The 19,374-nt window shown below is 32.0% G+C and overlaps 1 long non-coding RNA gene across 1 annotated transcript in view; it reads right to left on the bottom strand.

Moving 5' to 3' along the window:
* Positions 1-16,901, bottom strand: part of LOC125614480 — a 19,704-nt gene extending 2,803 nt beyond the window's left edge. The window contains exons 1-2 of the long non-coding RNA XR_007345055.1: positions 16,856-16,901; positions 3,673-3,676 (exon numbers count right to left, since the gene is read on the bottom strand). This is a non-coding gene — a long non-coding RNA (uncharacterized LOC125614480). The remainder of the gene's footprint in view (positions 1-3,672; positions 3,677-16,855) is intronic.
* Positions 16,902-19,374: the final 2,473 nt, after the last annotated feature.

The following is a 19,374-nucleotide window of genomic DNA, read 5'->3' as shown; positions in this document are numbered from 1 at the left end:
ATATATATATATATATATATATATATATATATATATATATCTTGATGTTCAAAGTTACTATAAAACCAAAAAGTCTATTAAAGAGATGCTTTGAATTTCTAAATTTTAGACTAACTTTTGACCATATGTAAATTTTCTAAGTTGTAAGGTTTCAAAAATAATTTAGATAATTGTTTTAATTTATTTTCATTGAAATAGATGCATTTTCTTTTATCACTTCTCCACAAGAGAGTCCAACATAGAGTTGATGGGCTGGTAGTTTTGAGAGTTGTAAAGCAAAGTTTCTCTCCGTCTCTGTCACAGAAAACAGTTGCTGCCCATACATTTGGTTTTTCTGCATAACACTTTATGTTGGCACATCTTCAGAAAAATTTCTTTCCTAAGAGAAAAATGGAAATTTTGTAATGTCAAAATCTGTATAGGGCTGGGGATGTGGCTCAAGTGGTAGCACGCTTGCCTAGCATGCATGCGGCCCGGGTTCGATCCTCAGCATCACATACAAACAAAGATGTTGTGTCCGCCGAAAACTAAAAAATAAATATTAAAAATTCTCTCTCTCTCTCGCTCTCTCTCTCTCTCTCACTCTCTCTTTAAAAAAACTGTATAATTTTTAGTTAAAAATCCACAAAATAGAAAATAAAATCAAGCTGTGCTTTGAAAGCATATTAAATATAAACAATATTGTAAAACTTTAGAAGTGGTAAAGCATTAGAAAACCCATATTAGTAAATTACAGAACATTGGAAAACAAGTAATTATCTTATAGTTTAATAGATACAGAAAAAGTATTTCACAAAACTCAATACACATTTTTGTTGTTAAACAAATGATATTTAAACAAACTTAGAAGATAATTCCATAGCTTAATATTCAGTATAATAGATAAAGCCTCAGTAAACATTTTTATTAATGGTGGAGTACAATGCACTTGAATTAAAATCAAAAATAAGAAAAAGATACCATTGCCTGGAATGCTGACAGATGCCTGCAATCCCAGCCACTTGAAGGCTGAGAGAAGAGAACTGACAAGTTTCAGACTAGCCTCAGCAACTTAGTGAAATACTGTCTCAAATAAAAAATTAAAAATAAAAAGGGCCAGGGATAAAGCCCCCCTGATTTAGAACCTCAGTAAAAAAAAGAGAGATATAATATTACTTCTACTAGTGCAATATCATTGTTTACTTGGTACCCTTGAAATAAGATTAAAAAATCTGATCTATTTTAAATTTTGACAAACATATTGGTCAGATTGTATTTGGCTCATACAGCAGAAATCACAGTAGATAGAATAAAGACAGCAGTATTCATTAATCATGGAAAAGCTGTAGGATTGTAATCTACCAGGAATAACTCTTTAAACCACATCAAAGAACTGAACCATGAAAGAAGCTGCTGTCTCTATCCTCAGTAAGTTTTCATATCAGGAAGTTGCCTGACAATGAAAAAGCCACCACAATCTATGCTGGTTGCAGAATCACAATGTTTTTGCTCTAAAAGGTGGACTGGAAAAATAGATGACTTACATATGCCTTTGTCTCCATATAATTCATTTCCAGATTAAAGTATATTTGAATGCATATGATTTTGTTAACTTACATAGGATCCAGAATGCTAGTTGTAAGAGATTGTGGGAAATATAGTTCTTAGATTCCATTCTCTGCAGGTCAAAAAGGTTCAAATAGAAGTTAAGAAGCCAATCCATTATATCTATCATAAAAAGGGGAAAAAAACTGCCATTCTTTACAGACTATATGATGGTTGACACAGAAAATTTAAGAAAAACAACTTAAACTAAAAAAAAGTCTACAACCATTCACAGATTGTACTCATATAATAATACAAAACAATCACTGACAAATCACATACTGAATTAACCAATTGAAAAAAAATGGAATAAAATCATCCATAAAATCATAATTGCAGAAACATTTTAATATTAAGGAATAAAACTTAAAAGGTATTTGCAAGACCAAAGGAAAATTAGATATAAAAGTGTGCTTAAAGTAATAATAAATGGTTTTAGTCAATTTTCATACATGGAAATATTGAATAGCATAAAGTTATCCCCATCTCTTAATATAATAAACTCAATGAATCTGAATCAGAATCTCAAAAGAGTTTTTATGGTATTTGAAATTTAGATTCTAATATTTATCTAAAAAAGAAAATGCACAGGCATAATTATGATATTTAAAAAAGAATTGATAGTGAGATTTGTAGCAATAGAGTTTAATCATGCAATAAATCTATAATAATTAAAGTAGTGCATTATGGCAATAAGCCCTATGAGTACAAAAATATAAAATAAAAAATACAGTTCAGAAACAGACTCATTTATTTATGAGGATTTAATGCTCCATAAAGGTGGCATTTCAAATCAGCAGGGAAAAAGATGGTAACATCAATAAAAGATGTATGGGTTAAATAAATATTTGGCGAAAAAAGTTCAAGCCACCACCTATCACACCCCAAATACAAATACTTTTAAAATATTATAACAAAATGAACATAAAAATAATTAAATGTATTAGAAAAAAATATATAAAGTAGTTTTGAAATGAAGAACATTTTTAAGATACAAAACCCAGAAATTAGAAAACCATAGACAGATAATACTGCAACATAATTAAACATGTGGACACTAAAAGTGCTACATAGCTGAAAGGAAAGTGATGGATGGGCAAAAATTTGGGGTGTACATAATAGAAAAAGGTTTGAAATCCAGAATAGAGTAAGTACTATAAATACTGGGGTGGAGCAAGCTAAAGAACCAAACAAATTGATGGAGGATATCAAAAGATAGTTCACACAAACAGAAGTACAAATTGCAAATAAACATGGAAAGATACCTCATCTCATGAAAATTTAGAGAATTGAAACTAAAACAATGATGGTATATATTTCCCATCAGAGAGGGAACAAAGAAGAAAGGACATGAAAAACAAAAATTAACACCAAGTGTTCCAGTATTGCTAAGAATGTAGGGAAACATATACAATTGATAATATAAATTGTAACAGACTTTTGAAGGCAAATTTTATAATATCAAACTTTAAAAGTGCACTCTCTTCAATATGAATATTTATTTTCATATTATAAAGACCATTTCAAATACAATGTTCACTGCATCATTATTTGTACTGGAGAAAAAAGGTGACAAGGTAAAAATTCATCATTATGCATATGGTTAAATGTAGTAGCGTGCATTCATATTGTAGATAGTTATGCAATGGTTAACAAAAAATGAGGTAGATTTTTATGTACTGATATGGAATGATCTGTCAGGCACATTGTTAAGCACAAAAGTTAATTGTAGAATAACACATCAAATATCACACAGTCACACATATTTTCAATTATATGCATATAAAAGGGAAAATGATAGAAATATAGAAATAGTAATTCTCTGTGGGCAAGTGAGTAGCATTGAGATTGAGGCTGAAAGGGGATAAATTATAATTTTTGATGATACTTTTCTATGATATTTGACACATTTATCTATTCACCTATTCATTCATTACTTGTGTTATGTAAAATTTAACTTTAAATTTGCAAACTTTTATATCCAGCATTTCCCCCTCATCTCCAAATTATTTTCTATGGTTATAGGTAAAACAAAAGTATCATTACATTTATTATTATTATTATGGTTATTATTCTTATTATAACTACTAACCTTTATTTAGGACTACTACATTTAAACAAGTGTGGTGCTAATTGTCTCAGTTGTAATGTGTTGATTCTTTCAAAGGCCACCTAAGCTTAATACCATTGTTATGACAGAGACTTTCTAAGTGCTATACTTATTTTTTCTGCTTTATACTTTCAATAACCCAAGGATTTGGATGTTATCATTATCCTCATTTTCAAGTCAGGACAGAGGATTTGAAAATTTAAGTATCTTTTCTAAGGTGACAAAATTTCTCAGTAGTAGCGTCTGGATTTGAGGCTAGGTTATCTGATACCAGAAACTACACTGTTTCTCACTAGACAATATTTGTCCTTCTCCAAGGTTCTAAATATCTTGAGAGCCTCTGTGAAAACGCAAGCAATCATAATATAGACCTAAAAGTGTTCACAATTAAATTTTGATTTCTAAGCTTAAAAGATATAATTTTAGCAGAGAGGCCAAATTTGGTAGTCAAGAGTGAAACACAACAATATGATATATTTTATTGGCTACTATATCTTAATGCTCCCGCACCAATTAATGCATGCTGTCTTCAAAGGGAAGCTCTTTCCTTAAGTACTATCATGTTGGAGATTGCAATTTTACTAAGAGTTAGAATTTAGTTCTCTAAGTCTTGGACTTCATCAGCATTTAATCATTCTAATATTATTGTTATCTGTTTTGGCATGAATATGATTACATTTGCTTGGACATTTCATGTTCCACAGTCATAATCTCTAAAAAATTACTTTAATAACTTGTAATCTGGAGTACAGAAAATGTGAAGGAGCTGTGTGCAACATCAGCCTCATGTGTCAGTAGTATTCTGCTTTATCCTTTTATATTGTGTGCTGATCTCCTTGATAAATACTATTTTATGAACTTAAACAACTTTCATTGATTATAGCTTAATTCTATCTACTATATTCCCTTTCCAATCAATTCTTTCAAATACTTCTTTTTTTAAATCATGATTTGAATTTTTTTCTCATTTTTCCTTAACAATTTTCCCATAATTTCATTCTATTTTCTGGACAATGTCTTAATTCTAATACAATGACATTTTTACCTTAATCACTTAGTAAATTTCCTCATTAATCTTACTCAGTTCTCATGCAGAAGGCCATTTTTGTATTTGCCTTGTGTATTACTGATTTGGGAACATACGCGTTAAGCTTTGTGGCATAGGTGCATCTGTTGTCCTTTATTTCTCCTATGGGTCTTTTTATCCTTCATAAACCTCATCAGCAGACCTGATTTTCTTATTTATCAAGGTTTGTCATTTCACAGGTAAATGTTTTCATCCTTTCAACCATTGACAATCACATTTGTCACAACATTGTCAACCAACATAATTTTTCTTAACAAATCTTTAAATATTATGTACATGAATCAGATAAGCTCATAAATATTCACCAAACTAATACATACCCCAGAAAACCTGTCAGTGGAACTATCAGCAGTATGTTTAATGAGCAGCAAAAGGAGTTTGACTGAATCATAAAAAAACAAAAGATTTTAGGTATAAATCCAAATTTGTGAGTAAAGACTATCTCTCCATTAAGAAAAACTCAGCAGATTATAAGATACCCTATTAAATCTACGACCAGCATTAAGAGACAGGATATTTTAAACTACTAAGAAATTATATCCATATAACAGGGCTTGAAATTATTCATCTGGAATATTATAAAAGACATCATCTATGCAAGATTGATGAGACTGATTGTCTTCAGCTTCAGTAAGGTGAATACTATAGTATATAATGTAGGTTTATATAACTCCAAATCATTCATTTGGACTTCAGATTGATTTATATTAATTGCATGTTCAGAGCTGGTGTGTGATCTTAGGAGTGATCAGAAAAACCATGGATGTTCCACCAAATTTGTATGAAATAATGTGGAAAAGTATTTTAAAACTGTGAAAATTATATGCTCTGCCAAGTCAGCTGAGTACCTTGCCCAAAAAGTTATGCAAACTTATCAAAATTTCAGACTATGATCAAAATTTATCCCCTTGATAAAGAAGATTTGAACTGAAAAAGCAATGATAAATTTCTTAGCTTTTCTTTACTGATTAAATTATTAACTCAGAATGATTTGCTCCTTCCTTTGATTGACCTCATTGGTATCCCCAAAGCCTAAAAGAGCTCTCTTTTGGAAGTAATATCCTTATCGAAGTGAGGAATTTCTATTTTAAAATGTATAATAAAATATCTGGCAATCAGCACCTCTTCAAAATTTCTGTTTTTATTTATTCATAAGTTTCATAGAAACAATTTAAAATGCTCTGTATTATAAGAACAAATCAAGTTTAGAAACATGTACACTTAGTACTAAAGTTGGTCAAATTACAACGATTTTAATAATTACAGCACTGAAACCCTTAAAATGCTTACAAATTCATGTATAGACATGTAATGGCTGTTTGGAGGGATTATGGACCTTTAATCCCGTGACAATATTTTTGCCATATATCCAATTATCCCTGTCTCCAGATACTCATGTCCTTGTGTCATCCTCTCTTTTTGCATGTGGGCCACAACTAGTGACTCACTTCTAAACAATAGAATATGGCAAACATGATGGGATATCACTCATGAGAATACATTTTCAAGAGCTTATATCCTTGGGTACCCTCATTCTCTTGTTGTCTTGCTCACTTTCTTTGAGAGAAGATAGTTGCCTTGTTTTGAGCTGATGCCCTCTGGAAAATACCACATGATATGGAACTGAAGTCTCAATCGAACAGCCAGTTAAACCCTACAAGCTTCCAATAGCTTTGTTGGTTTGGAAGTGGATTCTCCCTTAGTAGAACCTTGAGATGACTACAACCCCTGTTGACAACCTCACTGTAGCCTTGTAAAAGACTTTAATTCAAATACCCCCTTCCCCCAACAAAAGCACACCTGGATTCCTGACTCAGAAAATATGAGATTACAAATGTTTGGTGTCTTAAGTCATATGTATTGGAGTAATTTGCTAGACGACAATAAATAATCAATATACTGTAGTAGCATCATTTATGATTTTTTGTGTAATATGACTAAGAATATTATTCATGACCTGGGATTGTGGTTCAGTGGTAGCACACTTGCTTAACATGTGTGAGGCACTGGATTTGATCCTCAGCACCACAAAAAATAAATAAATAAAATAAAGTTATTAATGATTTTTAAAAAAGTAAAATGAAATAATCCCATTCACTATTAATGTAGACAAAAAGTGATGAAGGAAAATGCTTTAAATTGAAAACTGTTGTTGATTTTAGAAGATAATGGAGACACAAATGACTTTGAAGATTCCAGCTCCCTTTACAAAGTTATATTCTATGGTCACTTCATGACATTAGCCTGATCTTGCTGTTCGTGTGGAACCTTTATCACAGGAAGTTTTGGACTATAAATATGATGATTTTCAACAAGGTAAGTGTGAAAATAGAGGAAATAACATTAAAATATTGCTTGACCATGGCATTAAGACAAAATTCCTTTTAAGTTCATCCAGTGAAAAATACTTCTCACTATGCACAGTGGAACATTGAAAGTAGGATCCAGCTGCGCATGGTGGTGCATATCTGTAATCACAGTTGCTCCAGAGGCTGAGGTAGAAGGATTGAGAGTTCAAAGTCAGCCTTAGTAACTTAATGAGGACCTAAGCAGCTCAGCAAGACCCTATGTCTCTTATTAAAATATTAAAAAAAGGGCTGGGGATGTGGCTCAGTCATTAAACATCCCTGGGTTCAATCCCTGGTTAATATTTTTTCCTCAATATTAAGTATTATTATATATATATATTTAGCTAATCTCACCAGAGTCCACTTCATGCCTGATCCTAGATAAATACTAGGGATACTCATGTGCTTTTTTCCTTTCACAAAAACTTTGTGAAATTGAAAAGATGAATATAAAAAAGAGCTCAGTTAGGAGATATGTCAAAATTGGCATAGAATACATCTTTGTAATTTCACTGTTGAAAGTGTAGGGTTTTTTTTCTTTTTCTTTTCTTTTATATGAAACATAAAGGTTTGATTTCAGTGTAAATGCTGAGACAATTCAAATCTACACAACCCAAATATGCATTGGCAGCACAGAGAGTTAAATTGTTATTCACTCTATTGCTGGTTAGCTAGGTGCAGTGGTGCATGTGTACTGACTCAATAAACTAAGGCAGGAGGATTACAAGTTTGAGTCTAGCCTGGGAAATTTAGCAAGACATTCTCAAAATAAAAATAAATAAATAAATAGATAGATAGATAGCGCTGAGAATATAGCTCAGTGGTAAAGTGTGGCTAGGTTCAATCCACAAAACCACACACAAAAAAAATAAATAAATAAAACAAGACATCTACTGTTGGTTAATGCAGACCATCCTCAAGTGATAGATCTATGGAGAATATGAAAACCTTACAGGCAAAGACAGAGGGGTTTAACTCAGATGAATTTTTCCAACTATTGAAATAGTATCTTACTAAATGTATTAGTTTCATGTGGTTGCTATGACAATGAAAATGTACCATAAAATGGGGAGCTTTAAATAATAGAAATTTATTCTCATGGTTCAAATGGCCAAAAGTCAAACTCAAGGCATTGGCATAGGTGATGAATTTTAGATACTCTAAGAAACATCCCATGCTTCTATCAGTCCTTGAGAGAAATTAAGGCACAAATTGATTAAGAAACAAAGAGTTTATTTGGGCTTATCCTAGATTACAACTCCAAAGACACAAATTTTAGGTATGCTAAATGTGTGTTTTGTGATTTTGTAGATTTCAAACTTTTAAAGGCAAAAACCTTTAAATTTACATCAGTTCTTTGTAAAAAAATTCAATCAGTGCAGAATGGAGTTGCTACAGGGAGGGTAGTAAGCAATCTGGTAAGAAAGGTATTAGGTTTTACACACACACACAGAAAAGGAGGGGAGAAAGAGAAAAAACAACAAAATTCTTAGGAAGGAAGGGAGTTACAGATGACATGACATGGTGGCCATCTGTAGGACTGGAATGTTCCACTTTAGTGAAAATATTGGTCTCAGCACATAGACTATAGGATGCAGCAATTTGTGGCCTATATGTGCTGGAAATGATGGATATGTTGCACAGGGTCAAAAGATTATTTTGAGGTAGATGTCACTGAAGCTTGGTTTTTCATGTCTTCTTGGCCTAGTATTTTGGTGTACCTTAGTCTGCTTTTATCTAAATAATCTTTAACTTTTCTACAACTCCCTCCTGATTTTTGATGGTTGCAAACAATTCATAGCATTCCTTGGCTTGTAAACATGCCATTCTAATGTTTCCCTCCATCTTCATAGAGTCATCTCTTGTGTCTCTGTGTCTTCTCCTCCTATAATAGGGTTACAGTGATAATTGGATTTAGGGCCTACCTTGAATCCTGGATAATTTCATCTAGAGATCCTTAAATAATTGTTTCTGCAAAGACTATTTCCAAATAAGATAATGTTCTGAAATTTTGGGCATGTACGTGGGGCAGGGAACACTAAAAACCTGCTACATTAAAGGCATAAAAAAGGATAACTATCTTCAACTTGAATATTCAATACAAATATTGAATGTTAGTTTGAATTTGAAATTACAAATACCAGCCAAGGTTAGACAATGGTTTAAGAGTTTACTGAATTTCTAAATTATTCATAATCAAGTATAGGATAGAATCATACTTAAAAGATATTGGAGACTTATTTTTGGAGGAAGTTAAAATCAGACTTATGAGAATGTCATTGATAGATAGTATTTAAAAAGTTAAAAGTCACAAAGGTCCCCTCAACAAACATATTTGATAAGTATGTTAGGCACTTTGCAGAAAAAAACAAGCAGAATAAACAAACAAACAAAAATCCTCACAAAATTTACAAATTATACAAAGGTAAAAATCCTAAACAATGGACAACTCAGCAGTCCACACATTTTTGAATAGGTAACTCAGGTGTGGGTGACACATCTGATCTAATGTCAAGGCAGACACTTGGAAACCTCCAAAGCCATACTACTCCTACCTGAACTCATTAGCTTTGAGTGGAATCAGATTGAATTGAAATACTTCTTACAACTTTTTATATGCCACTCCATGTTGTTTTTAATCTCATTTCATATATTTACCTGGATAATGATTGTTATTGGTGCATATTTCACATACCTGGCCCATAACTCATTAATTAATGGTTAAAATTACTAATGCCACTTTGAATGTCACTTTGAATTTCACATTCCAGTGTTAGGGAGCATAAAATGAAACAGGTACTCCCACACATTGTTGGTAAGAATCTTATTTCATAGAGAATTTCTAGAGAGAAATCTGGGATGTACCAAGAGTCTTAAGATCATATTCTTTCACTCAGAAATTTATCTTAGACCAGTATACACACACACACACACACATACACACACACACACTTATTAGAATCTTCATAACAGTAGTTTATAATAGTGTGTGTGTGTTTGTGTGTGTGTGTGTGTGTAGAATTACCCCAAATAAGTGTGTTTAGTTAAACAGATTTTAAGACATATAGAAAATTTTATACTATACTATACATTTATTAAAAGTAATTTGGTAGAAAAATATCTAATGAAGTAACTGATCTTTATGACTTATGGTGAGATGAAAACAACAAGTCACAATAATAAGAAAAATGTGGTTTCATTTATGTAACAAATGTTAAAAAGAAGGCCCAGAAAGTCCACAGTTTAAACAATGTATCAATTATCTCAAAAGATGAAATTACAGGTACTTATTAGTTTTTTTTTTTGCTAGTTTGTATTTTATAATCTAAAAAGCACATTTTAAATAAAAAATATAAATGAATATTAACAAAAATCTTAGCCTAAGACAGGAGTTTCTATCACTTATACATTCCCAAGTATTTTTCTCTTATTTATATTATATACCAATTCAATATCTGAATTATTAAAATGTAAAGCAAACGAAGATTTTTTTTTTCAAAACTATAGTTGAAGTGGAATCAAATTATTTTATTGAGAGTTGTCTTCTTAAGAGTTTTATATTTGGACAATTATGTTTTCCTAAACAAACTTAAAAACAAATGTAACTATTAGAAGAAATTTTTCTAAATTCTTTTACATTTCCATCGACCAAATTATCCTTGGGAGCAACTAAAAAATATTGGGTCAGACCACTAGGCATTATAAGTTCTTCTCTTGTTTATACCCCAATGTTGTGTCATTGATTTCTTCTTCATTGTAAGTTATTATTATAACTCAGGTTACTATGAGTTCCCTGGTACATGCAATCATTTTCTATTTGCTGCTCAGACATTTTCTTCCTGTATAAAGAGAGTTATTCTGAATGTAAAGTTGACAACAATCAGTCTGGAATGCTAATTTGTATTTTATATGATTTGATTTTTATGGCATTATCAGATGACAAGAATAAATTTGAAACTAATAGAAACATAAATCAGGCCACTGGAGAACAATTAACCTACTTGAAAAATAGCCAGTTACTATGGAAAAATAGTAGACTACTCTCATCTTCAGCAAAAGTCATATTTTAATAGACATTTTGTTGCAATTGTTCTTTAAATTCTTTCTAAATGCTGAAGCCATTCTTTATGAAAAATTGGAAGGACACCTACATAAAAAAATTTGGAGGCATATTTTAATTTTTTTTTCAACAGGAAAGTGTGCAATGAAGCAGTAAAAAAAATCATGTAGAAAATGACAGCTTTAATATTTAAATAATAATTAATGTCACTGTTGTAACTTTTCCAAATATAATAGTTATTTTCAAATATAATTAAAATATTCGGATTAACACTGGACTAATTTTGTGGTTCTCTTCCAGTAACTAGCAGGCATGAGTTCAAATTCCTAACAACTTTTCAGTACAAAATGAAGTGATTTAGTGTCTCACAGGAGAACGAAAGTTTCTTGTGTTTATAATAAGGAAACTAAAAATTGTCTCCTGATACAATTGCCTCAGGTATCACATAGAAAAGTATGAAGAAGTATAAAGGACAACCCAGAAAATATTCTCAAAAAATAACAAGAAACCAAAGGAAGAAAGTAGAATGTTTGAGGGGAAAGAACTTTGTTTCTGTGATCATGAGGAAATTACTTAACATTCACATAAATATTTCCTCATCTATAAAACTTATGTGAGTATCTCTGACAATTGAATGAGATAATGTATGCTTGTTTAGTCACAGGCAAATTAGGAATATCTTCTAGCATGGAGGTGGTTAAAATAGCAAGGTCAGTCAGTATTATATTCATTTTGTGATTTTTGAAAAGAGCTTAGGAGCAAGCTGCTCTGTGAATTCTGTTCAACAGGAATGCTGTACCCTGCTCCTGTTTCCAATTCTTTTAAATCCCTAGTTGACCACCATGGACAAGGGAAGAGACATAGTAACCTTTCTATTTCATGGCCTCTTGTGAATAGAGAAGGTGTTCTTATTTCTGAACTTCAATAAGAAATGCTATGATCATTAATCCAAGACTACGTTGTGACCTCATTAGCTATTACTTTGTATAGTAGGAAAAGAGAATATTTGGGGGGCTGAGCATACTAGTGAGTTAAAGTCACACTATAAATGAGGACTATTTTTCCTATCCCACAAGTTCAATTTTTGTTGCTGCTTCTTTGATTGCTTCCATCAAAGCACCTTTATAACAAGCAGTAGATGATACATTTAACATGGTGAGGGTAGGAATGAATTGTGGTAGTTTGAGAGCTGAGGTAGGATGCAGATTTCTTTTAAATCATATGTTTTACCTAAATAATCATACAAATTTTGCATTTCACTCCACAATGTATTCATTCTTGTTATAAAAGTGTTTATCAGTGAGTACAATTGGCTCTTTATACAAGTACCTCCAACCATACACCATTTCATAACCCTAGTTTGAAAGGGAGTGTTTCTAAGAATTTATAAAGAATATTTGCAAAGATTGCATAAGATTTAACAAGTTATCAAAAGTGATTGGTTGATTTTCAATGGGAGGAGGTCTGATGTTACCTAAATTATGAGCAATAACTTCTTATATATCCCTATAAAATATGTTGGCAAAAATTCAGTAAGTATAATGAGGTATACCATGTTTATTAGTGATTACAATGAGGTATTTAGAGATAATTCTGAGTATCCTTTGACAAGATAATGTGAAAAAGTAAAGAACATGGGGACATGCAAAACTACTCAGGAAAAATGTAAATAGAGCAAATGTGTTTCTCTTTTCACCTTCAAATAATGTCTGTGACTAGTCAAGATTACAATGCTTTATATTCTGATTCTTCATTTCTCTTGATTCACATTTCTTTGAGAAAATTAAAGTTTCATAAAATCTCTTAAAACCTCATAAATAGTGCTACCACATTTATTTTATTATGTGTGGTCATGAATTAGGGTGTTTCTCTCTCAGAAATTATGTAGTAGTTTATAAATCAGTAGTGTATAGTCAATAGGAACAGATGGCATTTGCTGGGGTATAAGATTACATCTGGAGGGACGATCATCTTTTGCAAACATCAACTTTCCTGCTAGAAAAGAATTGAGACTTGAATAATCTTGTAAGTGAAGTTATTTTACGGTGTTTGATGTAAGGACTTAAAGCTATTCTTATTAATACTTCACCCTTTGAAAACATCCAAGTTTTTCTTTCACAGTCAAGTTTAAGTTACCGGTGCTTGCATGGGAATAACACCCATAAACGGCCGGTGTTGGAAGACTGACTTGTTCAGGTTTAAATATAATTATAATTTGAGAAATAGAGCTTTTAACCATAATAAAATCATAGCTGCAATCATTTTATAGTTTAAACATGGCCTTGGCTTTAACGTGGCTATGTAAAAATTACCATGCTATAAGAATTTAAGAATTTACTGACCAAGGGCTGGGACTGTGGCTCAGTGGTAGACTGGATTCAATTCTCAGCACCACATATAAATGAATAAATTAAATAAAGTTTCATTGACAACTAAATATATANATATATGATGAATTTACTGACCAAGCCTACAGAAGGATTGAAAATTGTCACATTTGTAAAAACAGTAGCATTTGACCCACAAAATTGTGTTTCATCATACAGCAACCTGATTTATCAGGGTTCTCTCCAGTAAAGGGCAATGAAGAGAAGGTGGGAGGGAGAAAGAGAGATAGAGAGAATTTGAATCACTGTATTCAAAAATAAGTATATTTGCATTGTTTACTCTAGAAATAAAGCAGAAATTAAAGACCTGAACTTTACTCAGGAACTGCAAACTCTTTTTGTCTGATCTTTATCCTATCTTGCTCTGCTTTTTAAGACTTTATGTAGATGTTGTTTCTCATAGTAGACAACAAGTTTCTTGAATGTGTGTGCTGTCTTATCAAATTATCTCCCTCAGAGAACCTACCTCAGAGTCTCACACATGGTAACAAAGAGGCACAGTAAATAGTTTTTGAATGAATGCAACATTTTCCCCTCAACAGCTACCAAATCTGTACATGTATTCAAAGGCATTCTCAGAACATATGCTAATGACACAGTTTACTTACACACATACAAGTCATCTGCAAGTGTTCAGACTGAATGAACAAAATTTCCAAAAATTACTGAGTAGTTAGAGGGTAATCAAGTTACACTGAATCTCAAGAAAACAATTACAATTTCATTTGCTTATAGTCAGACTTGATAAAAAAAGGCACTTCTTAGAAATTAATGTTAATGGTACTGTAGTTTATGCTACTTTAAAACATTAGCTTAACAATGTATCTGTATAGTTGGTCTTTTGCTTCTTGGATTTGTTTATGTAATTCAAAGTGTGAAATATGATATATCAAGAATTATGTAATGTTTTGAACAGCCAACAATAAAAAATTAAAAAAAAAAACAATGTATCTGGGTGTAAAACTAAAACCAAATTCAGTCATTCAAAGACCATTTAACAGGTCTAATTGGGAAGTAGCATCAAAATGGATTTTTCAAGAATTGTTAGTGTTTATCACACAAAGCAGCAGAGGAAGCTTGCAATACATTGATTCTGTCCCACTTTAACTATGGAAAGACAGCCTGAGTCAATGTTCAAACAAAAAGTTTTAAGATAAATTGTAACACTTCCAAAAACATCCACCTAGGTGAAATATGATGAACAACAGCTGTAAAAAAATCTTCATTACAACTTTTCTGAAATTAATCTATTTCCTTTTAGGATGAACACAATGATGCCAAAATTCCTGGATTTAGTTGAGAAAGCTAATTAGGAAATTAGTGAGTTAACAGCCTTCTCATCAGCAATGGCTTGTATATCAAAATTACTCAACATTTTATTTATAATTGCATTTAAAAATAGAGATTGTGCTACCTAAATAGCCTGTGATATATATGTACAACTGGACTCATTAGACTGACATTAGAATTTTCTTTGAGATAGAATTCTAAGCTGGCAAATTAGATGCCAAGTTTTAGCCAGGTACAATTTAGAATAGTTGTGAAATAGCTCAGAGGAGAATAAGAAATGCTGATAATGAAAATGATGACAAACTTTAACCACAGAAAACTGTCCATTGCCACTCAAAAAATTTAAACCTCTAAGCACAGAAAGACTGATTTCATAATATAAATGACCATTATGAATCACTCACTTGCTACTCAAAAATAGCTAAATAAAAAGAAACTACTGCATGCACTGTATAGGTCACTAGTAAATAAATTGTTAATGTATTAGAGAAACCATTTCAAGTTTAAAATATTTGAAAATCCTTATCTACACTTTTTTGGAATATTCTCTGGAATAACTTCCAGATTTTATTTTATAAATAATGTATGATTTTCTACATGATGGAACTGACTGGTTGCAATGGGTCTGTTCAGTATTTCTGTGGTTGATTGTGATTTGTTTCCAGTGAGATAGTCTTAAGCATTAACTTTTATGGTAAAGGAACATTACTGAAATAGTTTTCAAAGCTAATGTAATGCTTTCTACTCACATTATAGGCAGCATCAATGATGAGAGCAATATTTAATTTTCAGGATACAGTTATCTTGAAATCAAAGGGTGGAATGATGAGATCAAGGATGTTCTGGAATGTTAATGTGGTTAGTGCTGTCAACAGTCTTGTCAAATGAGAGAGAGAATCTACTCTAGTCTGCTTCCAACATAGAATACTGTTTTTACTATTGTCAGATTTCATGTGTCAAGGCACTACTTTAGTTTTTCTTATTTAAGTTGCACTAAAGTCATCCTAACTCTTAAGTATCAACTTATAGTATTTTACCTATTTATATAAATTTGTACATAGACAAGCACAATAGAAATCATGAATGCTGAACAATTTAAAGGAAAGAGTTCAGTCTTTCAGGCTATATAGACTTTTTTGTGGCGGGGGGTACTAGGGATTGAACTCAGGGGCACTCGACCACTGAGCCACATCCCAGCCCTATTTTGTATTTTATTTAGAGACAGAGTCTTACAAAGTTGCTTAGTGCCTGGTTGTTGCTGAGGCTGGCTTTCAACTCTTGATCCTCCTGCTTCAGCCTCCCCAGCTGGTTGGATTACAGACATGTGCCAATGAGTTTGAATTGTAGCTTAGGCTCTTTCTAACTATTTATGTGCTCATGATCAAATTATTCAGCTCCCTGAGCCTTTGTTTTTTTCATGTGAAAAATAGGGTTAATACAACCTACCTTGGCTTGTGAAATTTATGGATATCACATAAAAAAGTATTTCATTTTACCTTAACTTGCTTGGAATCCATATGTATCTTTCCCTTTGCCATCTGTCTTTGCCTTTTCATGGTAGACTAATGTAATAGAATACAAGACACAGAGACAAATTCACATAAATGTAGTTATCTCATACTAGACAAAGGCACCAAAACATTCACTGGAAAAAAGATAGCCTCTTCAACAAATGGTGCTGGAAAAATTGGAAATCCATATGTAAAAAAAAAATAGACCCCTTTTTCTCACCATGCATGAAACTCAATTTAAAGCATATCAAAGACTTAGGCAACAGAGTCCCTGCACCTAATAGATGAAAAGTAATTCCAAATCTTCATCACAATGCTTGGGACCTAACTTCCTTAACAAAAATCCTAAAGCACAACAAGTAAAATCAAGAATCAATAAAAGGGATGGATTCAAACTAAAAAGCTTATCAGCAAAGGAAACAATCAATAACATGATGAGAAAGCCTACAGAATTGGAGAAAATATTTACCACATGCACCTCAGATATAGCATTAATCTCCAGGTTATATAAATAACTCAAGAAAACCCTAACACCAAAACATAAATAACCTAATCAATAAATAGGCTAAGGAAATGAACTCTTCACAGAAGAAGAAATACAATTAATCACAAATACATGAAAAAATGTTCACTAGCTCTAGCAATTAGAAAAATACAAATCAAAACTACTCTTAAGATTTCATCTCACTCCAGTCAGACTGGAAATTATTAAGAATACAAGCAACAATAAATGTTGGCAAGGACATGGGGAAAAGTACATGCATACATTGCAGGTGGGAATGCAAATTTGTGCAACTATTATGGAAAGCAGTATAGAGATTCCTTAGAAATCTTGGAATGGAACCACCATTTTATTCAGCTATCCCACTCTTCAGTTTATACCAAAGGACTTGAAATCAGTATACTACCGTGACACAGACACATCAATGTTTATGGCAGCTCAATTCACAATAGCTACACTGTGGAACCAACCTAGATGTTCCTCAACAGATAAATGCATAAAGAAAATGTGGTATAAATACACAATTGAATATTACTCAGCCATAAAGAAAAATGAAATGATGGCATTTGCTGATAAATAGATGGAGCTGGAAAATATCATGCTAAGCAAAATAAGCCAACTCCAAAAAATCAAATGCCAAATGTGTTCTCAGATATGTAGATGCTAATTCACAAGAGCGGGCCTTGGGAAGAATATACTTACATTGAATTAGACAGAGGGGGATGAATTGTGGGGAGGGGTGATGAGTGTATGAAGGATAAAAGAATGATTCAGATATTATTACCCAATGTGCATATATGACTACAACCATTATGATTCTGCATCATGCACAACTAGAAGTATGGGAAGTTATACTCCATTTATGTATGATGTGTCAAGGTGCATTCTATGTATAATTAATTAGAAAAAATTAAAAAATAGAAAAAAATATTTTCCAGCTCTTTTTCTAATTCGTGTCTGTCTGGGATTCCCAGCTTCAACAGAGCTCCAGTCTCAATGGAACCCCAGATTTCTTGCCTATTACTCACAGTTTTTTGGAAGGAAGTAGGCTATCACAGTGAATGGCTAGGTTGGGAAATATTTAGCATTATTACATTTGCATTGTATGTACTTTTACATGTATGTAAAGAACTATCAACATATACACAAAATATATATAATGATGCTGAAATTATGCATCATTTTTAGTGGGCTTGCACCTTTATTCATATATCTTTCTTTAATATTTTCTGTAATTTTCTATGAGGGACCACCTACCTTCCATTTTCTGAGTCCATGAATTTTAAGTGAAGTTACTGGTTCAGGAACATAAGGTAGAAACATGACTCAGGTGTGATCATTGTCAAAGATATTTGTTCACCCACATGGACATGACCCAAAGCCAATAAGAGTGAGATCTAGGATTTTCACTGAGACACTTTTTATGTTAGTGTTGATAATTTGTAGATATAATCCTGGGGCTATTGCCATGGAGTGGGGGGATTTGCCTTTATAGAGAAAAACACTACAGAGAAAAGTATATAAACCAAGTACAGAGAAAGCTGAGCTAAGAGGTGTTGGGAAATCAAGTCCAGATAAAAATGTTTCAGCCCATGAGTTTAGCCTGTTTGTAGCTGAATACTCTTGGACATATTAGTTTTGTGAGCCAAAATTCTTTGAAATTTATTATCATTATCATCATCAAACACTAAATGGTTTCTGAAGTTTTTGTCAGCCAAAACAGAAATAATGTAAAAAATGCAAAAAAAAAAAATAAACAGAAAAAAATAAATACATCAAAAATAAACAGTTTCTCTATCATTCCAGAAAATCACATTTAAGAAAAATCTCACTTCTAAAAATTTAGAGAGAAAAATAGCTTTATAATACTGTTGGACTGAATCCTTTATTCCTACCCTGCTTTGAAATTATGACACTTGAAGTATTTGAGTTCCATGACTTCCAATAACTGTTCTGTAGCATATTTTTGTGATTTGAAATGAATTTAAAGTAATTTTATTTTGAGAAATTTTTGACAGCACCTGACATTCTTGTAGACAATTTGAGTTGTTATACAACCAGGATTAGGAATCATGGCCTTAGGCTTCCTTTACACAATGGCAATCCAATTGTCAAAAGGAAAAAAAAATCTGTCAAAGGTTTTTTAGGGTACAAAAAGACTCTCTTATTTCTTAGGATTTTTAAAATTTTCTATGGATTATTATTTTTTAACCACTGAGTTTATTATATGTTTGATAGACTTGACTAATCTAACCTATGATTTTGGAATCATGCCCTAAATGCATCATGAGAAATAATATCCTTATTCAGTTATAAGGTACTAAGTTCATAGAAGCCAAGTTTAAAAGTTTTAATGTTGTCCAGCTGGTTTTCCAGACTGGAAGACTCCACAGATCAGTTCTGCACTGTGATACTAAGATAAGAATTCTCTTGTAGTATACCTTATTGATTTGCATGTTTGCAATATCGTTATTTTCTAATATACTAATAGAGGC

This window comes from Marmota marmota, unplaced genomic scaffold (assembly GCF_001458135.2).
Source record: "Marmota marmota marmota unplaced genomic scaffold, marMar, whole genome shotgun sequence".
Taxonomy (NCBI): domain Eukaryota; kingdom Metazoa; phylum Chordata; class Mammalia; order Rodentia; family Sciuridae; genus Marmota; species Marmota marmota.
The sequence above is the reverse complement of the archived record's forward strand: the minus strand, read 5'-3'. Positions and strand labels throughout refer to the sequence as shown.